At 37.9% G+C, this 27,337-nt stretch overlaps 1 pseudogene; it reads left to right on the forward strand.

Moving 5' to 3' along the window:
* The first annotated feature begins 3,055 nt into the window (after positions 1–3,055).
* LOC129053274 (centriole and centriolar satellite protein OFD1-like) lies at positions 3,056–27,337 on the forward strand (annotated as a pseudogene).

Below are 27,337 nucleotides of genomic sequence, written 5' to 3' on the forward strand. Positions count from 1 at the left end.
GTGTGAGGACAACTGACCTGAAGGAAACTGCAAGGCTCAGGCCAGGGCTCTAAATCCCTCAAGTCTCAGGAATCCATCTCTAACACTGGCTCCCTCTTTCCTCTTCTCTCTCTCTTCCTCTCTCTCTCTCCCTCTCTCACTCTCTCTCTCTCTCTTACTCTCTCTTCCTCATGTGACTCCAGTCTGGCAGTCCCTTTGCCAATTCCAACTGGAACAGACAACACTAATTCAGCCACCTGGTAAGATTTAACCATTTCCTGCTTTGCTTCTGGTAGCAGAGAAAGTCCAGACTGCTGTCCACTTCCTCAAAGGACCAATGGGACTAAGCTCGAGCAAACCCTGGGGACACACAGTGCTTTCTCAGCATAACTGTCCTCTTTCAGAAGGAGGATTCCAGGTCTCTGTCTATTGTCTGAGGACATCTAGAACAAAACAAAGCTATTTCAAAATACCTTTATAGCAAATGCAGCTTCCAAGAAACGTCAATAATTAAGTATGTGAATGTACAAATATATCATTCAGTTGTACCCATAGGAAAGGTTTAGTATTACTGATATTTACAAGAAAAACAGACAAACAAAAAAACTTAACAGGTTTTACATTAAGGTCAAAAATTGCCAAAAGTTACATTATAACATGTAATTGAAAGTGCTAAACATAAATTTTCATGCAAGGTGTACAAAAACAGTAAAAATTTAAAAATTGTAAGAAGACTTAAAAATGTACATTTTGATTAAAAAGTTAAAAATAGGTTTGGGCAGACACTGAGCTAGCTTGAAGAGTTTTTTTTTTTTCTTACCCCAGGGGCACTTGAAATGTCAGAAAGAAAGAACCATTCACTCCCTTGAAAGGGGGTGAACCCATGGAACCAAGTGGTCTAGCTCAGTGGATGTCACCCCCGTAGAGCCCAGCAAGCTAAAATCCACTGCCTTGAAATTCTCGCTGCCAGCACAGTAGTCTGAAGTCAACCTGGAATGCTTGAGATTGGTGGGGACAGGGATATCTACCATTACTGAGGCTTTAGTAGGTGGTTTTTCCCTTCACAGTGTAAAGAAAGCCACTGGGAAGTCACGGCAGCTCAGCAAAGCTGCTGTAGCCAGACTGCCTACCTAGATTTCTCCTCTTTGTTCAGAGCATCTCTGAAAGAATGGCAGCAGCCCCAGTTTGGGGGTTATAGATAAAACTTCCATCTCCCTGAAACAGAGCCCCTGGGGGAAAGTGTGGCTGTAGGCGCAGCTTCAGCAGACTTAAACCTTCCTGCCTGCTGGCTCTGAAGAGAGCTGCAGATTTCCAAAAGACTGCCTTCACAAGTGGGTCCATGAAGCTCATGCCTCTTGACTGGGAGACTCCTCCTGGCAGGGATCAACAAACATATCATAGAGGAGTGCTCTGGCTGGCACCTGGCAGGTGCCCCTCTGGGATGAAGCTTTCAGAGGAAGGAACAGGCAGCAATCTTTGCTTTTCTGCATCCTCTGATAGTGACACACAGGCAAAAATGGTTGGAAGTAGACCTCCAGCAAAGTCCAGCACACCTGCAGCAGAAGGGCCTGATTGATAGAAGGAAAACTAACAACAGAAAGGCATAGTGTCAACATCTACTAAAAGGATTTCCTCTCTATATAGGAATATATATATATATAAAAAAATATATTCAGGTTTTATTTATATATATATATATACACATATATGTGTGTGTATATATATATATATATATATTCAAAGGTCACCAACATCAAAGAACAAAGGTACATAAATGAACAAAGATGAAAAAAGAAATCACAAAAAGGCTGAAAATTCCTAAAACAAGAACACCTCTTCTCCTCCAAAGGATCACAACTCCTCGCCAGCAAGAAAACAAAAGTGAGTAGAGAATGAGTTTGAGGAATTGACAGAAGTAGGTTTCAGAAAGTGGGTAATAACAAACTCTTCCGAGCAAGAAAGAATGTTCTAACCCAATGCCAGGAGGCTAAGAACCTCAAAAAAAGGTCAGGGGAACTGCTAACTGTAATAACGAGTTGAAGGAAAAACATAAATAACACAATGGAGCTGAAAAACACAGCACAAAGACTGCATGAAGCATACACAAGTATCAACAGCCAAATCAATGAGGTGGAAGAAAGGATATCAAAGACTGAAGATCAATTTAATGGAATGAAGCATGAAGAAAAGGTTAGAGAAAAAGGAATAAAAAGGAACAAACAACGTCTCCAAGAAATATGAGACTATGTGAAAAGACTAAACCTACTTTGTTCATTTGTTTGTTAGTTTGTTTGAGATGGAGTCTTGCTCTATCGCCCAAGCTGGAGTGCAGGGGTGAGATCTCGGCTCACTGCAACCTGCTCCTTCCAGATTCAAGGGATTCTCCTACTTCAGCCTCCTGAGTAGCTGGGATTAAAGGCATGCATCATCATGCCGGTGTAAGTTTTGTAACTTTAGGAGAGACAGAGTTTCACTATATTGCCACAGCTGGTCTTTAATTCCTGGCCCCAAGTGATCTGCAGACCTCAGCCTCTCAAAGTGCTGAGATTAGAGTCATGAGCTACCATGCTCAGCCCAATTTCAACTTGTTGTATAAAATTTCTGTGACATCATCCACCTTCCCTTCACCCACAAAACGACTATTATTTAGAATTCCAATATATAATGCAAATAAAGCAACTGTCATGACCGACATATCTGCATTGGTATTAGTGTGTATTCATGGTCTGCTCGATTTTTTTATTGCTTTAAATAGGGGCCTTTGAAGAATCTCCAAGGAACATTTGTCCCAGAGACCCTGAGGAGGTGGCTACTCAGAATTAGATGATAGATTACATTGGGAAATTGAGGGCAAAAAGAGAACCTGGGATAGTTTCCAAATGTCTAGCTGAGGGGAACAAACAGTATGTGGCCTCTCTTCTAAGATGCCCTGATCCCAATCTGCAAAACCTGTGAGTACGTTAGGGTTCATGGCAAAGATAAATTAAAGTTGCTCATCAGTTGACCTTCAGATAGGAAGATTGCCCAGGATCATCCAGCTTGATCAATGCCATTAAAATGGCCTTAAATGTAGAAGATGAAAGCAAAAGAGGAAAGTCAGGGGGAAGTCACAGAAGAATGGAAAAACAATGTGATGTTGATGGCTTTGAAAACAGAGGATGGGGATATAGCTAAGGAATACAGGAGGCCCGTAGAAGCTAGAAAGTGCAAGGAAACAAATTCTCCTCTAGAGCATCCAAGAGGAACACAGTCCTGTGCACACTTAGATTGTAGCCCAACAAGTACCTGTGTTGCACTCTTATGCTACAGAAGTGTAAGATGATACACTTATCTTCTATTAAATCACTAAATTTTTATTAATTTGTTACAGTGGCAGTAGGAAACTAACATAAGCCAAAGCCAGAAAAACCTGCAGATATGAGAGAAAAGGAAGGAAACTCCAGGAAGTGTCAGCAAATGAGTAGAAGGCACATTCTCTTAAGAGACTGGGGACAAAGGGAGTTCATCTGCCAGGGGCATACATTTCAAAGCACTGTAGATAAGTTGTTGCATAGAGGCAATGAGGCATCAAGGTGAAGATATCTGCAGCAATATGGAAATGAGAGTGTGAGAAAGGGGTGGTTCCTCTCCACTGTGTATCCCCACCACTAATACAGAAATTGGTACTCAGCAAGTGTTCAATGCTTGCAGAATGGTACTGGAGGGTAGTGGCACGGCCTGCAGCATAGACAATATTGAAATGCAGGAATGACAGACATGGCAAGATTTCAGTGCTAAGTAGACTCAACAGTGCAAGGAGCCTTCTGAAACTTCCCATGCCGATGTCTCAGGGGTTTCAGAGGCTCCATGATGAAGTTTATGTTCAGGTCGTCGACAGCAACTTTGTGAGAAGTTACTGGAGTTTTTTAAGTTACCTATGAAGAAATCCTGCATAACAAGAAACTGGGCTTGTTGGCTGAGAGAGAGCCAGGATCCTTATTTGTGATGGAAACAACAGCTGTCTCTGATAGGTAGGGCAACCTGGTCTTTGACAGGGAGAAGTCTAAAGAAATCAACTTGGTGATATGACGAGATCTCTCAATACCTTAAATTTAAGGAGTCTACATACACTAACTACTAATCAACATGAGCATGGGACCAGACGTCAGTGAGTCTAGAATCAAAAGGCTAAAAGGCCTCCAGTGAGTGGAAGTATGACACAAACACACACACACACACACACACACACAAACACACATATATATATAATCAGGCTTTGAGGTTGATCGTAACTTAGTCTACCTCAGCAATTAAATCAATAACTTGAATGAAGACAACTTATCACATTCAAAAATAACACCAAGGGTTTATTATTAGAATTCATTAGAAGGCAGAAGTTAGGATTCAAAATGATCTCTGTGGCTAAGGAAGTTGGGTGAAATTAACAAGATAGAAGTTAAGCGAATAGGAAAGAAAGCCCTGTACTTTGGATTAGAAATCAACTGTACAACCATAGGACAAGGGAAACCTAGATTAAGAAGAGTTCACCTACATCAAGTAAAGTGTTAACTTACTGCAAGCTCTGTAAGATGTAAAAGTCTGAGAGTTTGGTCAAAAAGCTAATGCAGTTCTAGCTGGTATTAAGAGCAAGATCGGGGAGAATGTTCATGCCCTCTTAGGGGAAGACAGTGAGTTCTGGGAATCATATCATCTTTGTGGAAGAAACTCATTTCTGGAAATCTATTGTAAATTAATCCATAACTCTGACCTGTGTGTGTTATAGGTGAGGGGAGGGCAAGACTTATGCTAGGGAAAGCTCTGGAAAGAAGACAAAAGCAACTGAAGGAACTGAGGGTGTTTAAATGGTGCTGAGATGACCTTTTTGGGGTGGAAGGGGAACAGGGTTTGGCATAGTACTATCTTTAAATACAATAAGCTGTCTAATGGAAAAGGTTGCCAAATGAGTTTCCTCTCATGAGTGAAATCTAATCAACTGGTATTGACTGCCATGAACTGGGGCTGAGAAATTTTCTGAGACTAAGTGTGGAAAGAAAAGGGGAAGAATGCTGTGTAGAAAAGAATGTAGGAAAGAATGCTGTGATCAATTATCCTTGTCTCCTATGGATTTCGGGAAGTGCAGTGCCTACATGAGGCTGAACTCGACAGACTTATTCCAAACCATCACATAGGTCAAGCCCAGGGCTGCTCATTTGAAGTCACTGAAAACTACAATCTAATGGGTGGCTAGAACACCACCAGTGTCAGAGTGAGAGGATGCTTAATGAACTTGGAAGTCCCTGCCCTTAGTTTAATTTGCAGGAAAATGCACAATAAAACTCACGGACTCTCGTTCCAAACACATCCCTTTTTGTAGCTGGCCTCTGTAGAGACTCTATAGAAGAGCTTCTGGAAAAACTGTTCATTCCTGCCAACAGCAGTGTTTTCAGTCATCCCATAGACCTGGGGTCACTGATCTGGCATGGTACATGTCTATTGCAATAAGGAGGGGCAGTTTGAACACTGTTGATAGGTCTCTAATGTGACATTTTTCTATTAATATTATAAGCAATTATCTCACCTTTGGGAGAAGTTATGCTAGTTTTTGAAGAACATTTTATCTAATTGTATTCATATATTCAACCGTGTGATCAAAAGTGGGAGTGGGGTCTTCAGACACAATCTTTTTATTTGCTTGTTTGCTGTTCTTGCCCATGCTAGAGTGCAATGGCACGATCTCACTAACTGCAACCTGCGCTTTCCCAGATCAAGTGATTCTTCAGCTTCAGACTCCCAGAGAGCTTGGATTACAGATGTACGCCACCACACCTCGCTAATTTTTTGTGTTGTTAGTGAAAACCAGGTTTCACCATGTTAGCCAGGCTTGTCTGGAACTCCTGACCTCAGGTGATCCTTGAGCCTCGGCCTCCCAAAGTGCTGGGATTACAGGCATGAGCCACCATGCCTGGCAGATTATTATTACTTTTTATACAGTGGACTGGTGATACTACCTAACAACATTTAAAAGCTATCAACCTATTTTTAGAACACTGCTTTCATCATTTCATTATCCCATTCTAAAGCCTGGATGCGTCTCAACTACAGGAACATGTACTGGTATTCAAAGCAGACTCCCACATTGGGTCATGTCTTTTCTCAGCCCTATTGTTCCACCTCCACTAGAGTTTAGTCGTTTATTTTTTTTTTTCTTCCCGAAATCCACTTTGTCTGTATCCACTTCAGAGCTACTATTATTTCTCTTGTCTTGCCTGGAATGTTCTCCCTGATACTGCCCGCAACCCCTACCTATTTTTTAAAATCCAACTAAGTCTCTCCTCCTCAATTATTTCCACCAAAAACCTACAGGTTCTCCACTTCCTAAGAAGTCCTGTCACTCATACTGCCTCTTAAAGACTTTAAGTTTCTCACAGCCAGTCATGAAAATTCGTTTTACACTTCTTCATTGCTGTGTACAAAGCTGAAACTGATCAAATTTTATCCTCACAGGACTTAGATACCTTTTCAGGCTTATATTCCCAACATACAACTCTGGACTCAGGGTAGATTCCTTACTGACCCCAGAAGGTCCTGGATTTTTGTTTTTTTTTGTTTGTTTGTTTTTTATTACTTTATTTTATTACTTTTATTACTTTATTTATTTATTACTTTATTACTTTTTATTACTTTACTTATTTATATATATACATATATATGAGTATATATATATATATATCTGAGCTCTTGCTCAATTATCTGGCTGTAACATGTTCATTATTGCTTCTGAGAGGGTTGGCTCCTTTTCTTTTTAATTACATGTAAGCATCATGAGGTCAGGCTCGCCTTTCCTCACAATACACAATGGTGGCTACTGAAAAACATTTAGCTCGTGGGTCCCGACCCTGAGCCATCTTGCTTCCAAGAGGTAATCCGGCAATGTCTGGGGACCCTTTTGGTTGTCTCGCTTGGAAGAGAAGATACTATTGACAAAATAGAGACCAAGGATACAGCTAAATCTACAAAGCACACGACAGCCTCCCAAAACAAAGAATCTGCTGGCTCCAAAAGGCAACAGTGGCTCCATTAAGAAACCCTGGGTCAATTGAATATTTGACTGTTAACCACCAAAGCAAAGACCCCAAGAGGGCAGAAACTTGCAGCTGGAAGTTCTCAGTGAATGGATGAGCCGGTCAGGGCGTGGTAGATCTGATTGGGCTACCCGAGGGAGGAGTGGAGATACAGCACCAACCTGCGCCGTCAGGCAGGGCCAGTGAAGTCCCACAGGGATCCAAAATGCGTGTTTCGACTCACTCCATCCTCTACCTGAAGCGACAGGCCAAGCAGGGAAACGCAATCTCAGTCCCGCTGTGAAGACCGGCACCCCGCTGCTTCAGCCGAGTTCCCCGGGGGCAGATTTTTGGATACCCTGGATGTGCTCCCTCGAGATGTGGGTGGAGATTCTGGCCGGTGCTAGGCAACCAATGCATGTGCCATGTATCTTCAGACCAAGAAGACTGTACTAAGTAGGTCCCCAAGAGGAGCAGGATGCGATGTGACGGCTGTAATCTCACGTTGTTTTTCAGTCGTTCACCTCCCCTCTACCCCCGAAGTAATCTGTAACCATTTTGTCTTCTAATCCAACTTGCTCCCCATGTCTGTTGAGTCAAGATGAGCTGCGCAAAAAGCTACACCAAAAGTTGATGCATGTGGGTGTACTGGGCACACTCAAACTATCGGATTTAGGTTTATCTGTTCCATAAGTTTTAGAAGTCTAACCTGTAATAGGTAGTTCACATTTATATTCATCCAATGTTTGGGTTTCAAAACTCTGCCCTGAAATATTACAATCTCTTTGAAACCATTGAGAAAATGTTGCATTTGAGTCAACTTAAAGGAGAATGTTCAAATAATTAATTGAGCTGCCAATAAGATAGGAGCAGAAAGCATTTATATAATGAACACATTTTAGTAAGAATAGGCCTCTTTTATAAATCTGGCCTACAGTTTCCTAAACTAACAAGTGGGTTTGTAATGCGTTTTGATGTGGGACATTGGTGACATATAGAAAAAACTAGTGTTCTGTTTTAATAGTCTAATCGGGGAATTAACACTTTCATCTTTAAACTATATTGATATGCCTGAATATTTCATTTGAGCAGCAAATATTTGTTAGTATACTTTATATTTGGATTAACAGCTAGGAATAGGATTAGCTCAATGTGTTTTCATTGCAATATGCATTTCATAAGCATATTTTACATCTAAAATATGTAGATATATCCTGTGCATATATCCTTTTTAAATTTAAGTTATATGGTGTGAGCATTTCTCTGTTTCCTTAAAAGTTTCTTGAAATCCTCATTTTTAGTGGGCAACAGTCTTATCTTTGGATATTTTTGTGACATACATAGCAGTCCCTTGTTGTTAAATATTTTGGTTATATTTTGCAACAGTCCACAGAGGTGCGATGAACTGGCAGAATTTTTTCCTATACTTCATATCCCAAGCATAAGCTGCTGAAATGGACTTCTAGGGAAGTGAAGTTAAGAGTCTGCAAATGGGTCTGGCTAATCACCAATTTCACTTGGAAGCTGAGGAAAGAAACATTTTTGTAGAACACACTGACCTTCTTGTGTCATGGGGTAAGACTTGTGTAGGGGAAGATTCCTAATTTCTGGCTATGGATCTAGAAACATTATGGAAATAAAAGGAAGTTTTCCAATGAATGTAACACATCTGTGTATATCTCTACTGAGACAATCCTACTGAAATTATTTTACCTTGTTTGACTTCCTTCCTTCCTTCTTTCATTTCTTCCTTCCTTTCTTCCTTTCTCCTTTCCTCCCTTTCTCCCTCCCTCCCTTAATTCCTTCTTCTATCCTTCATTCCTTCCTTCCTTCCTTAATTGTTTTCTTTCTTTCTTTCTTCCTCCCTTGCAAGACACAAATTCAAAACCACCTAATTCATGAGTTGATGCACCCTGTATTGAATGAAGAATTGCACCCTCAGTCCATTTCAGTGCAAGGGAACTCCCTGTTACTAGGAACCCCTAACTCTTTAGTGGCTGAACGCTAACAAAGATATGGCTATGAGTCTTCACTTTCTGTTTTCTTTCCAGAAATTTGTTTAGCAAAAGAAAAGATAATGTATTTCCTTTTCTGTTTTTGAACTTTTTATTAACAGTTTTTTTTTCAGCTGACTGTAACATGCTGCATTATAGACAATTGCTTTTATACTAGGTCCACTTCTCATTTCTCTTTGAATTTCCATTGTATCTGCACACAATACATTTGTTATGTAACAAGTGATTACTAAATTTGAACTTAATTTATTGGTATCACATTTAGTCTTTTGTAAAATTGCGATCTACAATCTCTAAATGTTTAAGAGCTCAAATTGATTTATCTATTTTCCATGTTGTTTGATAAGACTCTGCCAATCTGTTGAATGTCTGCTCTGAATTTGGCACTGTGATAGACACACAACAGATGTTTCGTGTGTTACAGATGAGGAACCAGACTGTGGAGAGTTGAATCAAATAACTTAAGTGATGTAATCCTTAAAAATCTTTAAAGTTTCCAAATAATAAAGTGACTGTCATTTTATTTTTTAGTACATTTCTAATTATTTTAACTATATTTCTTCACCATTATGGTTAAACATTTGTCCCAGTTTATTATTTTAAAGGTAGATGAAGCAAACTTTCCCTGTGAATGTGCGTGTGTGTGTGTGTGTGTGTGTGTAGACTGTTTTTTAATGCAGGTTTTAGTTCACGGCTAGGTTGATGGAGAAGTACAAAGAATTCCTATACACCCACTGCTCCTACACATGCACCGTCTTTCCCACTGTCAACATCGTTCATCAAAGTGGTACATTTGCTAGAATTGATAAACCTTCCGGGACAAGTCATTATTGCCAAAGTCTATAGTTTACATTAAATTTCACTCTTGGTGGTGTGTATATGCTTTTACTTTCTTTAGGTTGTCTATAGTTATCTAAGAGTTTCATATTCCAAAGTTTTAAGGACACAAGAAGCTTAGTATTATAATTATTTTATTTGATATGGAGTATTACTCTGTTGCTCATCCTGGAGTGCAGTGTCATGATTCCAGGCTGCAAACTTCACCTCCTGAGTTCCAGCGATTCTCCAGCCTCAGCGTCCAAAGTATCTGGGATTACAGGTGCTTGCCCAAGAACCTGGCTAATTTTTGTATTTCTAGTAGAGGCGGGGTTTCACTGTGTTGGCCAGGTTTGTCTCGAACTCCACATCTCAAGTGATCCATTTGCCTCAGCCTCCAAAATGCTGAGATTACATATGTGAGCCACAATGCGTAGCCTTAGTGCAGTATTTGAATTCAAATTTTAAATACGCTGAGTTTCTTCATACACAACCAAATTTTACTTATCGGCCTTATGAATGTATTTATTTACATATTTATTTTTTAGAAGTAGGGTCTCACTCTGTTACCAAGTCTGAAGGGCATTGGCATAATCTCAGCTTACTGAAACATCTGCCCCTCCTGGGTTCAAGCAATTATGCTAACTGCAACCTTTCAAGCAGCTGAGATTACTGGCACACACCACCACATTCTGCTGATTATTTTTTTTTTTTATAGAGTCTGGGTTACTCTTGGTGGGCAGTGTTGTTTTCAATCCTGAGCTCATGTCATCTGCCCTCTTAGTCTGCCCAAGTGCTGTAATTACAACTATGAGACACTGTACCTTGTCTGGAATTCTTTTTTGATGTATCTTTCTCTAACTTTCTAATAATTATATACTCCTACTTATTGTGTACTTAGCAACTGTATAATTCTTACAATAGGAATTAATCCCACTCAAACAACTTAATGGTTTCTACTAACATAAAATACCAATGTAAAATATTTTCTTTAAAGGAAATTCAGTTGAAAACATATTCGTGTTCTTAGAGTAGACATAATTATTCATATATACTATAGCAGAAATATATATAAATACTTGCCCAAAATGTCTGTTTAACAGAATTTTAAGTGCACTGTAGTCATGATTGCAAGGACAGTGAAAATTTAGTTTATTTACATTTTTAAACACTACTTTTAAAAAATTGTAATTGAATAACATTTGATGTAAAACACTTAGAGATTAATTACGTGATCAAGAAAGATATTTTATTATTTTAACTCAATGTTTTTGTAATTTATCTAACAGTGTAAGAAAGAGCTTGTATTTTGCTTTGTTAGCATAGTTGTAATCTTATTTTTTCTGAAGGAAGTTTCTTAATCTCTTATTCATAAATATATTATAATGTATCATTTAAACACTGCCATAAAACTATGTCTAATTAGTAACCTTTTATTTTCTTAAGGTATTTACTATGCAGGATTGATTGCACTCAATAAAATTCAGCCTACTTCCAGTTTCTAGAAATCACTGGTATGATTACTTAGTTTATATACTCTGCTTTGGTTTGTTAATTATAACTGAATAGCTTTATAAAGGTAAAATATTTTCTTTTAACAGGTCTCAGGATTTGATAAAGAAAATCAAAAATATAGGAGCCTACATATTTGTAAGCTATAGCAAGATTTTTCTATGTATTTTTCCTTATAAAATAATAAAGCTAATTTTGAGGGAGAAGAGTAAGAAATTTAATTAGATTTAAATTACATGTTTTTCCTTGCTGACCATATCTTACTTTTTTAAACAATAGTTCACCTGTTCTGTAGGTCATTATTCCCATATTTTCATTTTTGTAATAACTTTCAGATAGTCAAATAAGAAAACTTCACACAGTATCAATGGCCCTACAGACACACTGAAAGATACTGTTTGTAAAAATATCCACTATTGGGAATATTTCTAAAAAAAAAAAATCTTCAAAAAGCTGACTTTTAGGCCAAGTGTCTTTGTATACTAGGTATGCCTCTCAAGTACAATTGATAGAGTATTAAATGTGTTAATATGTCATTAAAGAAGAAAATATGTGTTTAGTAATGTGTAATATAACTTTTGTTATATATAAGCACCATCCACTGTAACTCTTTGTGATGGTGGAAATGTCTTTATCTATACTTTTTAATGTGGTAGCTGCTAGTCTCATGCGGCTATTGAGCAACTGAATGGTAGCTAGTGTAACTGAATAACTCAATTTTTAGTTTACATTTAATTAGCTACATGTGCTTAGTGACTACCAAAATGAACAACATGATTCTAAGGTATATAGGTAGTATCTATTGCTTAATTTTTACTTCAAAAGAAAAGGAGATATTACAGAACAATCTGTGGGCCAGGACAACTGCCTCATGCTTGTAATCTCAGGACTTTGGGAGGCAGAAGCAGGAGGATCACTGAAGGTCTGGAGTTAGAAATCAGCATGGTAAACACAGGGAAACCCTATCTCTACTAAAAATTCAAAAATTTGTGAGGCATGGTGGCAAGTGCCTTTTATCCCAGCTACTCTGGAGGCTGAGGCAAGATAATCACTTCAACCCAGGAGGGGAAGTTTGCAGTGAGCTCAGATCACATGACTGCACTCCAGCCTGGGTAACTTAGCTAGGTGCCATTTTACTCCCCACCAAGGAAAGAAAGAAGAAGAAGAAGAGAGAGAGAGAAAGGAAGGAAGGAAGGAAGGAGGAACTGTGGTAACACTTCTCACGCTGTGGCACCAAATTTGGGGGTCTGTCCCTTGCAGACCCCTGAACCCACAACGGATGAATAAAGTACACTGAAACATACATATTCTGCTTTGCCAGTCCAGCTGAAGCTGAGTGTCTGAGCCACTTACAGACTCCAGTAGAGTTTTGTGAACAGTGGCAACTGTGGCCCTGACCAGCAAGTGAAATTCACACTTATCAGTAAAGATTAATTGACAAAGACTTGAGTCAACATCACTGGGGCAAAATTGACATTGCGGACTTCCCTAAGCACTTAAGCACCCATGGTACCTCAAAGGTTAGTCTTCAGACCACATGAGTAAACAAGCTAGCTAGATAACTTCCCCACATTCCTTTGTCAGTACTTTAATTTATTTAACTAAAGGTAAAGAAAGTCACCTTCAACCATATCTATTACTGAGGTTATGCAAACTCTCTGGCCTTCCAAGATGGTTTGTGGCTATTACTCTAACTATGTTTAATATTTTTTCCCACCAGACTGACTGAGCCCCCCAACATGAAAGAATCGATACATTTACTATATTACATTATCTTTAAAAATAGTTTTTCCATCTTTACAGAGTCTCTTTAAATGCATCTCATTCAGAAAGATATCTGGGTGACAACCCTTACCAGCTTTACCTAGCATCCCAGTAAAATTTCTGGGAGTCAGAAAAATGATGAGTAGTGCTAGTCATACTAGTGCCAAAATTTGGATAGAACCTTTAGCTAACAATAAAATAACTTCTGGTAAATTAAAATTATTTTAAAGAGTGATGGCTTCTAATTAAACAACAGAAAACTTATAGGAAGATATATTGTACTTAACGGTTTTCTGCCCCCTGAGTCAGAGACCTGTGATCTTATCCTATTTTAGTATATCTACCCTCAGGGGATGCTAAGCTGTTGAATACTAACAGTACTTTCCTCCTAGATTCTAGTCACCCGTTCTTCCCAATCTTAATATTTTGTTTGGCAGCCAAAGATACGCAGACAATGAAATGCACAAAATTTCGATGAAGAAAGAAAATTTGGACATTGACGCTTTGCTTTCTGAAAGTTAAAATTCTTATCTATAATTGGCAAAAGAATAGACACATACATCAATGGGAACAGACACAGAGAATCCAGAAATAGATTCACACAAATATTGTCAATTAATTTTTTTAACAATGGTGCAAAGGCAATTCAATAGAGGAAAGATAGTCTTTTGGATATGTGGCTCTGAAACAATTGAATATTCATGTGCATGAAAATGAACCATAGATCTAAATGTAAATTGCAAAACTATAAAATTTCCAAATAAAAACAAGAGAAAGTCTATGTGATCCTGAATTTCATGATGTGATATAACACCAAAAGCAAGATATATAAAAGAAAAACATAGATAAGTTAGACTTAATTGAAATTAAAACATCTCTGTGGAAGACACTGTTAAGAGAATGAAAAGACCCAGTGTCAAACCCATAAAGCTTTACATCACCAAGAATAAACATTAATGTTTGCCATTGTTGGTCTGCTAATCCCTGGATAGAATGCAGACTTTGTCAAAACAATCTAACTGTAATGCCCTCACTGAAGAGGATAGGGATGGGGATAAGGTGCTGAGCTGACTAATGGTTTTAGTTTCAAGAAACCAAAAATTTAAAAAATAATTCATGCTTCTCGTTTAAAACAAAGTTTCAGATTATTCGGAAGGATATAAAGTGAAAGCAAACTAGCAATTTGTGCCCATGTCTAATCTGACTCTCCACTGATAATTAGAATTTTAATAATTTTGTTTCTTGGTTATTTTTGTAGAATTGTCTGAGTTTAAAACTCTATGTATTTCTAATTAAAACACATAATCAAATAAAATTATATTATAGATCCTTTTGGCAATTTGCTTTTTCTATCAACCAATATATCTATCTGTAGCAGTATATTGAGACTAATTATTTTTAAAGTAAATATTTAACCCCCTATTAATGGAGATTTAGTTGTCTTATTGTGTGCTTTTTTCCAATAGAGGCAACCAATATGCAGTGTGCACGCTGTGTGCGCTTATAAAAGTACAGCTGTGTGAATTCATAGAATTGGAATGAGTAGATTAAAAGACACTTGCATTTTGAATATATATAAGCACTGACACATTCCTCTCCCAAGTGAATGAGCACAGCTATACTTCCACTCCATTCCCAACACTAGCATTATCAAAAGTTTAATCTTAATGGTGTTATAGGGAAAATAATGGTTTCTTTGCTTTATTAATTTGCGTTTATGATTCTGTTCATGTTTACTCAACATCTGATAATCTTGCTTATCTTTGTTTGACATGTTATTTTTTCTGCAATCTGTCCATTTTTTTCCACATTTTTCCGTTTTGTTTTCTTTTGTTTTAACTGATTTGTAAGAGCTCTTTAACGATATTACAATTTCATAACTTTAGTTCTGCTTATGCCTCCATATTATTGCAACTATTTTTTGAGTATATTATTTTTCTTTATTTTATGCCATATGTAAATTTTTAAATTTTATGTAGTGAGATTGATGAATATTTCTCCTTATTGCTTCCAGGTTTTGTATCATGCTTGGAAAGGACTTTTCGAAGATTTATTCTTAAAAGCTATTACCAGGCAAAGCTGATCATTCTTGCGATCCCAGCCCAGGCAGGAGGATCACTTGAGGCCATGAGTTTGAGATCAGCCTGGGCAGGCAACACAGGAAGACCCTGTCTCTACAAAATAAATGACTAAATAAATAAATAAATAAATAAATTAGCTGGGTGTGGTGGATGTTGGTAAATGCCTGAGCGTTTTCAATATATAGAAAACTTGAAACAATTCTAGTCAACACTTACATACCTCTCACCTAAATTTCACTATTACATTTGTGTTATATATGCTTCATCATTTTTATCTGTCCATCTATTCATCTATCTTACTTTTTTTTTTTGTATTTCAAAGTAAATTGATGACACATATGCTTTCCCCTAAGTATACTCTTTACTTTTGAACCAGAAATCTGGCCTCTTACATACCTGATCATACTTCTGTGTCCTAATTTTATGTGTTACTTTTTAATAGCTGACAACCTTCAGCTTATTAATGATCAATTGGCAGATGCTTATTCTCAGCATATAAAGTTTGAGTCTTTAGAAACAAAGCTAAATGAATATAAGAGGGAAATAGAAAACCAACTTCTGGCAGAAATGTGTCAAAAGGTAATCTGTATCTTGTTGCAGTTAACAAGAGTCATGTTCTTGTTTGTCACCTAAAGATTTAATCTTAGGTATGTTAAAAAATACTTGGAACTTTTAATAAAAAATGGAGTGCTTCAGTGTTGTGCATATCATTTTTGTCTGATGAGATTTGTTTATGACTTTGGATTGAGTTCTACAAATACAGTAAATGATATAAAACTATAGATTAAATAAATATAATACATTTGGACAGAGCATTAGTGTGGAGCCTAGCTGTAAAGGGAGAATCTGTTACTGTTCTTATAGTATAATGACTGGCGCTTTTATTTTTTGTAATAAATTTGCAGTTGAATTTTTCATGGAAGTGATAAGAGTATGAGAAGGAATTAGCTATGTTCTGAAGTTATTTTGAGAAAGCTTGTCAAGCAGAATCTGAAGCCTTCATTCTTTGAGAAAAGAGTATCCTTGAAAGAAATCAAAAGCACCAAGAGGTGGTATTTAGAAAAATTTTTACTGGGTGGCTATTTTCTACAGCTGTTACTGGATTTACTCAAGATCCAGGAATGAGATGTTTCAATTGATGGAACAAGGCCCCTGAAGAGCAGTAGGGACTTTGGCCAAGAGTGCAAAAAATAAATAAGTAAATAAAAAGAACGATGGACCTTGAGAAGGATACACAAATTTGTGTCCTTTGAGGCTGGTGGAGAGACAAGAATTGAAGAGGTGACCAGTCAAGTTGGAATTATGAGAAACATAGTTCCACTCACTCTAAAATTTTCTATAGCATTTCTGGAAATAGGGCTTGCTTCAGCTATAAAAAGCTTCATCTTCTCGGGCAAATTAAGGAGATAGATTAAGGATTTCAGAAGCAACTTGGAGGTACAGAGTAGCTCATATGGATAAGGTAAGAACAGCTCTTTAAAGGAGAGTGCACTGATTACCTGTACTGATGGCCCAGTTGTAGTTTGGGTAACCTGGAATTGAGAGAGACAAAACCACATGTTTGTAGGTGAGTTTTCTGTTCTACCTCTGGGGAGGAATTTTAAGGGTCTCTTTCTGCTGCCCCTTTCAGTGAGGGTGGAAAGATGGAGATGCACAGGAAGTGGAGCTTTGCAGAGCATAATTCATTTTCCTTGAGAAATGCAGCTTGTTCAGTTGGAGATTCTGTGTAGTAAAAGTAAGCAGAGAAGAGGGCAAGTGGCTGGTAACCTAGGGGGAAAGGGAGGTTTGAGCGGTAGTCTCAGTGATCAAGAACTAGATCTGGAGAGACTGGTAGGTGGAAGAATAAAGATCGTCCAGGAGTGCAGATTTGCAGAGTGAGGTTTCAGGTGGAGAAAGGAAATCAAAGGCAGTATGCTGCCATTGGATGGAGACATGAAAATGTGCAAGGGTAAAGATCCCTGGGGCGAAGGAGTCACCAGGGCCCCAAGGGTCATCCATGTGGCCATTTGATCTCATCACTGGGAAAATAACTGCAAAGGATTTGAAGAGGATGAGGAGTTACAGGGAGTTTATGTTGGCTTCTCCTTTAAGATATCTTATTCCTTTTCTAAGTGTGTGCCTTAGACGTGACAGTATTTACAGCAGTATTTCAAACATACATCTAAAACAGTTGCTGCTAGATGTTAAAAGTAGGAAAGATTCCCCCTAGTGCCCACTCTTCCTTGGAGCTTCTCAGTGAGACATAGCTGTTTAATGCTAAGGGCACCCACTCTAAAATTTTCTATAGCATTTCTGGAAATAGGGCTTTCTTCAGCTATAAAATTGAATGTTGGATGCATAGATCTTTGAGATGATTACATTGTGTTTAGACTAATAACTTCATCTTCAAGATAGATGACTGACTAGAATTCTGTTTATTCAAATGTGAGTATCTGAAGGCTTTGAGGAAGATTGTCATTCTCATAAAACCCAGCTTGACTGTGTTTCCTCACCTGGAATATCAATCTCCTTCTCTCCTTGATAAAACCATAGTGTCATTCAAGGCCCAGCTTGGATGTCACTGTTGTGATGCCTTCTCTGACTCCCACTGAGCAACTCATTTATGTCGCATTCCTACATGCAGTCATAATTTACCTCAGTTATAAAATTATCCTATCTTAGTTTGATTGCTTCTCCCTGACTATACTGTGAGGTCTTCAGAGAGGAGGACTGTATCTGTCTACATCTTTATATCCGGTTACCAGTATGCTGCTTGATATATGATATGTATTTAGTAAATTTTTGCTCTGTGAAGACATAAGTGGAAGGTTGGCTCGTTCATTTACAAGTTCATATGAGCTTGCTAACCTGAGTCACAATGACTCATGAACTAAAACACTCAGACAGCACCACCACAAAAAATGATGGGGATTTTATTCTTTTGGAGTTTTATTTCTAAATGTATATTTTATTTATTTTTTTCCCTGAAAAACTTACCAAATTTTAGTTAAGGTGGCCAGGCATGGTGGCTCATGCCTGTAGTTTTAGCACTTTGAGGGGCTGAGATGGTGATCTCCTTTGAGCCCAGCGGTAGAAATGGTACCCAGCGGTACCAGCAGTGATCTCATTTGAACACCAGCCTGGGCAGCATGGCACAACACCATCCCTACAAAAAAATTAGCTGAACTTGGTGGTGCGTGTTTGTAGTCTCAGCTACCTAGAAGGCTGAGATAAGAGGATCCGTGTCTGGGAGGTAGAGGTTGCAGTTATCCGAGATCACAACACTGGACCCAAACCTGGGCAACAGAGCAGAATCCAGTCCCCCCAAAAAATTACACAAGGGATTGCAAGATGTTAATTAAGTAGCATAAATTACACAAGGGGTGTTAAAATATATGGAAATGTAGTTTAACAGAAATTGAGAGAGTAAATATTTATGCAGCTGGAATAGATAGTTGAGGAATACACTGAAGTGGATTTTTGTTTTGTTTTGTTTTGAGAAGTAGTTTTAATCTTTTGCCCAGGCTGGAGTGCAATGGCACTACTGTGGCCACTGCAACCTCTTCCTTCCAGTTTCAAGTGATTCTTCTGTTTCAGCCTCCCAAGTAGCTGGGATTAGAGGTGCCCACCACTGTACCCAGTTAATTTTTGGAATTTCCGTAGAGGTGTGGTTTCACGATATTGGCCAGGCTAGTCTCAAATTTTGACCTCAGGTGATCAGCCTGTTTTGGCCTCGCAAAGGGCTAGGATTACAGGAGTGAATCAGCATGCCCAGCTGAGTTGGAATAATTTGAAGGTAAAATTGTTATTCTCAATTTCTGTACATTGGTTTTTGGAATTTAGGAAGCACTATATTTATTTAAATTTGTTATGTTTTCATTAACTTGCTGCCTAAAACTTAATGCCTTTTGTTTTGAGACAGATCTTGCTCTGTCACCCAGTGGAGTGCGGTGGCATAATCTCAGCTCACTGCAAATTCCGCCTGTCAAGTTGAAGCAATTCCCTTCCTCAACCTCTTGAGTAGCTGGGATTATAGGCACCCACCACCACACCCAGCTAAGTTTTGTATTTTTAGTAGAGATGGGGTTTTACCATCTGGGCCAGGCTGATTTTAAACTCCTGATGTTGTGACCTACCTGCCTCAGCCTCCCAAAATGCTGAGATTACAAGTATAAGCCACCACAGCCGGCCAAAATTAATGCGTTTTACCGACTGAAAGAAGAAAATTCATGCTCAAAGCCTTCTTTTACTAAAAGATATGGATTTGCTAAGAGAAGGAAAAGCAGAGCTGAAACAGAGAGTTGAAGATTTTGGATTGTATGTATGCATGATTATTTTGGACATTCAGAATGAAGAGATTAAAAAGAATTACTAAATATATGTGCAAGTGTTCTAATGTTTATTGCCAGGTGGAATTCTTTTTTATAAAGGTGATATCACACAGCATTAGAAGTTACACATTAAGAGAAACAAACACTACGGCTGTGCTTTTGAAATATTGAACATTAAGATGACAGGCAGAATTAGATGCTATCACCAGGCTGCAGTAACATCAAACAGAAAATTTGGAGAAGCTGTTAATACTTGAACAGGTCATATGTTTTAAAATTAACTTCAGTCCTCCAGGTTTGATAGTTTTGTGTGTTTATGTATTAGAGCTGGATTTCAAATATCTAGGCCTGCGGCTTTTACCAGCTCTGTGTGCAAAAAAAAGGAAGTATAGTGGTTTGACTTGACTTGTATTGGATGAAACTATTTCTCAATGCTATTCACTTTTTCTAAGTGCTCACAAATGTTTCATCCTTCATATATTACCTGGGATTGACAGCAAGCTCACTTGTCTATATTTTGCACAAGAAGCCTTCTTTTCCATTGGGAATGTGCTGTTAATTGACACCCATAGATACTTTAGGAATTTTAGCTCATTAAAGAATTAGTCTCCATTTTATTTAATGTTGTTTTCTCACTTCTATAGGTTTGATTTTTTTATTTCAGCTAGCTGTGTACCTTACTCTCATTTTGGCAATAATGAAAAGGTAAATTAATCAAGAGAGAGAGAAAAAAAAGAGAAACAACATTTGGGCAGAGAGAGCGTGTCACTTTTTTTACCCTCATTTACTCTACTTCTTTTCTATTCTTTCAGCATATGTACTAAATTCAATGTAGTTTACCTCTTCATGGCTTTCCCGATAACCAGCAGAGGGAGCTGATACCTGGAGCCTTCAACTGTTCTTAGACTAGTCAGTGTTTTGCAGTACTTCTGAGGATGGCTGGATCTCATCACTGTGAATCCACCTCCCTGGCTTGGGAATTGGTACAATTGGTGATTTGAAGTCTCACTATGAAGATCATTTTATTCTTAAGCACTTGAAAGCCCTGAATGACCCATCTATCTGTTGCCCTCTCTTTGGGAACTTGATGAGTATTCAATGAATTGTTGTTTGTTTGGTTTTTTTCTGTTTGTTTTCTTTGTAAGTTTTGTTGTTGGTGGTGGTGGTGGTGTTGTTGTTTTGGTTTTAAGAGACAGAGTCTTGCTGTGTTGTCCAGGCTGGTCTGATACTCTTGGGCTCAAGTGATTCTCTTGCCTCAGCATTCTGCAAAGCTAGGATTATAGTTGAAGGCCACCAAACTTAGCTAAAGCTGATAGATGATTAAGCAAGAAAAACAAATATTGTACCTTAAATATCTATGAGATTATTAATTAAATTCCAGAGTTACAAACAGCATTATAAAAGATTCAGATACATAAGTACACTTTTTTTTCGAGATGGAGATTTGGTATTGTTGCTGAGTGCAATGGTGCAATCTCACTTCACTGCGAAATCTGCCTCCCGAGTTCAAGCGATTCTCCTTCCTCAGTCTCTTGAGTAGCTGGGATTATAGGCATGTGACAACGTGCCTGGCTAATTTTGTATTTTTAGTAAAGATGGGGTTTCACCCTGTTGTCCAGGCTGTTCTTGAACTCCTATCATTAGGTGATCCACCTGCCTTGGCCTCCCAAAGTGCTGGGATTACAGGCATGAGCCACACAGCTCCCAGCCCATAAGTGCAGTTTTATTACTTTGTAACTAATAGTATCATTCTTTCATCCCAGCATTGATTTGGACCATTTATCACATTTAACTATTGTTTAAGTGTTAATTATCTTCTATGAGAAACCACTTCTTCCTTGAGACTCTCCCACTCCCCTCAGTAAGAGACCCTCCCACTCTTCTCACTCATATGTCACAGCCCCCTGCTTCTGCTAGTTTCAACACACTGCAACTAGGTCAGTTCATAAAATACACTGAGGACTTCTGGCTGTTTTCTTCTACTTCCCAGTAGTAACTGTCATGTAGCAGTTTTAGTTGGTTGAACTAAAAACATGTCATGTGATGTTTTTCCTAAATTTGTTAACTCAGCTTTTATAGTTTATTTACTTTATGTTTTTTACTGATTTCAGAACCCAGAAACTCCAGGAAGAAAAACATAAAAGCATGACTGAGGATTTAGGAGACGGAAACAGAATACAAAGTGTCTTGAGGGGACCTATGACTGAAAGCTGAAGAACAAACTTCTTAAGTAATTGCTTGGCACATTTGTGGAAGTAATATGTTTAAATTTCTTTGGTAGAAACATAACAAAAGCTACGGAAGTAGTCTCTGATTAACATCTTATGCAAACTTTAGTGTTTGAAAAAATACATATGTTTATCAATAGCCAATACTTTCCTGCATTTGAGTTAGGGTCGTTTTTAAAAGATAAGGTATAGAAAAGCACATCCTCTGTTGTTCTTACTCATGGCTTCTCAAACATGTATCGAGGGTTGTGATTTGCTTTAAATTTCACGCTACGTTGTGACTTGCTCAGGTTGCATAGTTGATAAGCTGTAAAGTTTGAATTATCATTGCTTTTCCTCTGCCCCACTCATACTGCCACAAAGATGGGGATATCTAACAATGTATAAATTAAACTTAGTGGTCTGACTGTTTGTCAGTGAACATGTGCCTTGTATTCCTTGATGATTCTGCAAAGCCAGAATCAAAAGAAAAGAGCTAAAATTAACTATGTAATTGATAGGGAAAGGGAAACATGCACAAGTATGGTTACTTTGGCTTTTCTTTACTTTGACCTTGTGTATCAGTAAGTAATACCCCTGTGCTAAGACACTATGTTCATGTGGTAAATTTTCAGTGCATTCAAAAGCATCTTACACATAAAACATGCTCAGTTAATATTTGCTGTTAATGTGTCAGGAGGAAATGACTCAACTCAAGTGTTCTGGGCAATTTATTGGCCTCTTTTTATTGCCTTCCTTATAATTGATCATTGATACTCCATTACACAGAACTTGCAAAGGTTTCTTGAGGTTATTCTATAAACAAGTTATATTTTTTAAAAATTGAATAGTTTTTTTATAGATTCTGAATTCCCAATATATTCTCAATATATTTTGATAAATCTGTAGTTGTCAAGAAGTTGGCAGCAGCTTATTGCCTCTGGTACATGTTACTACTAACCATGAGAAACTTTATTTTTTACATGTGAAAATGATGTATTTTACCCAATTTTTTTGTCGGTTTCTATGTTAAAATAGCTAACGAAGTTTCTGTAGTTACTGAATTTTTAGGAATACATGTATTAAAGTACGTTTGTTAATTTTATAGAGTTGTGGAGCTAGTGAACTATTTGGTATCATTGTGACAGCTTCCATGGCCTGCGTGGTGTCTTTCTGGCATTGGGAATTCTCGTATGACTTTGGCAAGAGTTGGAGTCTGGGGACTGTTCACAACAGGAGTGTTTCTTCATCCTTTTGGAATCAAAAGACAGCTTATAAAAGCAGGAAAAGAAGAGTAAAACTGTGAAAATGTGCCTTTGGGTATCGCTAATTCAGATATAATGCTCTTAGCACCTGCTTCCCCGGACTGTGCTTGGTCCCTGGGCACAAAATTCCTTACGTTTGTTTGGGCTGGGCAGATAGTACAGGTGGGCAGATAGTACAGGTGGGTTGAAAGTGGCTAATTATCATTTGGGATTGAGTCTGTTGTGTGCTGTGTAACTTTAATTTTCTTCCTCACTTTTCGGGTCAGTTGACACCAACTGGGAAGTGATGCTTTCAGTAACCTGATGACAACACAACCCTCCATTTTGTATGATTATGCTTTACAATATCAAGGCAGGATTTTACTGGACATTTTATGTTTGACATTCATGTCCCTGGCTTTACTACTGAGGGACTTTGATGTTCACACAATGTCGTGTTCAGTGCCCTCAGGTGCACTTGTACCATAGATAAGCTCGTATATTGATATTCATCTTTCTGGAAAGATAACTCAGAAACTTATATTTAATCATTCTGATTCTCAGGTAGCAACTTGAACTAACGGATGACCGCATCATTAGAACTAATGGACTGATTGAAGATAAAAGGAAGAATAAAAGTAATGTTTGGATGGGGTAAGAAGCTGTAGTTTTCAGTTGTGATACAGGTTATTAGCTTCCCAGTTTGGGTCTGTTTTATATTCTAAAAAAAAATACACTACACTTCATTGTCTCTTCAATAGTTCATTTTTTTTGTAATTTTAATTATGTAAAAATTAAAAAAAAATTGTTTTCACTGACTTTTGAGAAAGAATTATCTTTAATATTTTATATAATCAGAAAGGCCAGTGATTTTTTTCTGTATATTTTATTAAACTTTATTTGAATATATTTTGATAAATCTGTAATTATCAAGAAGTTGGCAGCAACTTATTGCCTCTGATACCTATTACTTTTACCCTTGAGATACATTCTTTTTCACCTAGAAAAATTTTAACTTCTCTGTCTCCTGTGACATAGCTTCTTATTTTGTTGGCTTCTAATGTATTTCTTTATTTATAATATTTTTACTGTATATATAACCTCCTGAAATCTTGTATATATTGCCCTTGAGACTGGAAGGTGAGTGATTTCTCAGTCTTCAGATATTTTATATTTCAATATAATCCTAGGAAATTGCCTGTAATGAGAGGTGACGTTTTGGTGGACTTTTCAATTAGACTGTTGGGAGTATACCAAGGGTGGTTATTTGATGTTGTCCAGACACCCAGTGTGTGGCTTCCCCTTTTATTACTATCTTGTGGAGACTTACACTTCTTTTATACATTAGTACCATCATCTATGTAACAAATTATGCTTTGATAATACATCTACATAGATTCAAGTTAAATACAATGAAAATGACACAATAATACCTACAATACAGTAACTATATTATCTTTTGCAATATAGTAACAAATAGATCTTCAACTTCAAGGAAGTTAAAGTCTCTCTGATTAGCATGTGTAGATGGTGGAATTTCAACACATAGATGACAGTTATAGCTTCACATCACCTGTTAGGTAACAGGGCTTATTTCTTACTTGCCTGTGAAAGTTTTGTCCCCTACACAGGCTATTTCACAATATAAAATAATGGTCATTAGGTCTGACATACTGGCCATAGATATTACATAGCTTTGGTATTCACTAGGAAAACATTATGGTGTTTAAAGGGCTCTTTCTTTCAGGAAAACCTGTTTACTTGCAAGAGGAGAACACAGTTACTAATTCAAAAAGGAGGAACTCAATGAATCTGTAAATTTTATGTAAGAACTTGAGGTCATTGTTCAGCATATTTTTTGAAATAGATTTTAGACAATATATAAAATTCTAGTCATACATAATTTATCCAAAGTCTTCCTCTTGATGTTTAAACTGCCATTTCTATGGCAAAGAAGGGGATGACTAAAGTTAATTCAATAGTTCTTAACTTCAATCAACACCATATAGGAAAGTGTAGATACTGCTTTGATTCTTAGAGTCCTTCTTGCATCCTATTTGTGCATCTAATTTCTTGTGTGCCTTTGGGCAGGTCCTTTGACTGCATATTCCTCAGCTGTAAACTCTAGGATATTTTCCACACTATAGGGTTGTTGAGGGAATTCAGTGAGCCTAGTTCATAGCAGGTGGCCAATATTATTATCGGTCTGTTACTACATCAACCTTTTTCTCTCTTTCCATCAGCAGCAGCTAAAAATGTCTGTCGTTACAGTGTTATCTCACAGATTAAAACGAAATGCATTGCATTTATCACACCCCATTGTTTCCTTAGTTTTCTGTTTATTCTTGTGCTTGCTGTCTGAAGAAGAAGCTGGAACTTTAGGCACTTAAAACATTTTAAATATAAAGTTTATTTTGCAAGTTCAACTTACATGAGAACTTTGTAGGCCTTCATATGCAAATATGAGATATAGTATGCTAAGAAAAGAAAAGCACTACGCAAAATGTTATTTTTGTTTGTTCTTTGGTTTTTGAGACTCAGTCTCATTCTGTCATTCAGCCTAGAGTGCACTGGTGTGATCTCAGCTCACTGCAATCATCACCTCCCAGGCATAAGCAATTCTTGTGTCTTCACCTCCCAAAAAGCTGGGATTATAGCCATGCCCCACCACACCAAGCAAATGATGTATTTCTTTTTTTACTTTCTTTCTTTTTTATTTTTTAAGATGGAGTCTCAGTCTGTTACCCAAGCTTGAGTGTAATGATGTGAACTGGGCTCACTGCAACCACTGCCTTGGGGTTCAGATGATTCTCTTGCTTCAGCCTCCTGGGTAGTTGGTATTACAGACACCTGCTGCCATGCCCAACTAATATTTGTTGTTTTAGTAGAGATGGGGTTTCAACATGTTGGCTACGCGGGTCTCAAATTTTTGACCTCAAGTGATCTACCCATCATGGTCTCACAGTCTGCTGAGATTACATGTCTGAGCCTCAGTAGTGCCCTGCTGTATTTTTAGTAGAGATGGGGTTTTTCCATGTTGTACATGGTGTTCTGTAACTTCTGAGTTCAAGCAATCCTCTCATCTTGGCTTCCCAAAGTGCTGGAGTTACAGGCGGGACCCACCATGCCTGGCCATTTTTACCTTACCTTTTCATATTTAAAACAAAGCTATATTGCTATTATGAGTGATTGTTGTTAGGTTCTTCGCTGCTTCTGAAAAATGGGGTGATAATCTTAGAAGGACCTGCTTCATGCGATGTGGTCCATAAAACTTCCTCTGCCCCAATTTTAGGGCAGAAGACAATTTCTGTTACTGCAGTTTGGCCATTTTTGCAGAGATTCAGGCATCTGTTTAGTGACCTTAGTTAAATTGTGACATTATGCCTAAAGGAGCCTGCAAGCTTTTACTTTTGCAGCACTATGAAGTCATCATTCAATTGTAAAATTTCCTTTTTAAATTTCAGGTTGACTTAATGTCTGTCAAAGCAGTCTTTGGCAATAACAAAACAAATATATGCTGAATGAAAATGTTCAAGAGATGAGTGATTATTTACTACTAAAAGAAGAAAAATTGGAAGAGAATAAAAATGAAAACATACATCTCTTAAACCATATGTCCACCTGCTAGGTTCAAGCAATTCTCCTGCCTTTGCCTCCCAAGTAGCTCAGACTACAGGAATGCACCACCCACACCCAGCATATTTTTGTGTACTTAATAGAGACAGGGTTTCACCATATTGGCCAAGCTGGTCTCAATCTTTTGGCCAAAATGATCCACTAGCCTCGACCTCACAAATTGCCGGGATTACAAGTGCAATCCACTGTGCATGGCTTGCATGTTTTAGTGATTCATACTGCATCGGTATTATAAAACTATGCTTTGTCCTTGTAAGGGCAGGCTTAGATTGGGAAGATTTATAAAATTACAATTTCTGGATTAAACTCTGCTAACCTACCTCTAGGTGGTATCAAGACATTTTTTGCCCTCTACCTGCTGATTGGGTTTGGCCAGTGGGGACACCAGCCTACACATACAGTAGCGCTGGACTTGCTGCTTTTTCTCAAGGCCAAGTGATGTCATAATTCCTGCAATGACATCTTTCAAGTTCTCTGCACCATCCGCCTCTCTCCATTGCTGATAATTTCTCCCTCCTTTAATTCTCCATTCCCAAGGAGTGCTAAGAGTGCGGTCTTGCTACTATCCATAGGAACTCTGCCATCTTTTGTGAGTACACTGAATAAGTCACTCTTTATTAAAAAGTTCTTAGATGACTTTGATTGTGGGGCCCATCAGTTTCTGCCTGGATCCCAACTGCTGCTGACAGATGCACAGATTACATTGAATCTCGAGTCTGTCATCGAAAGGTAG

Source organism: Pongo abelii, chromosome Y (genome assembly GCF_028885655.2).
Source record: "Pongo abelii isolate AG06213 chromosome Y, NHGRI_mPonAbe1-v2.0_pri, whole genome shotgun sequence".
Taxonomy (NCBI): domain Eukaryota; kingdom Metazoa; phylum Chordata; class Mammalia; order Primates; family Hominidae; genus Pongo; species Pongo abelii.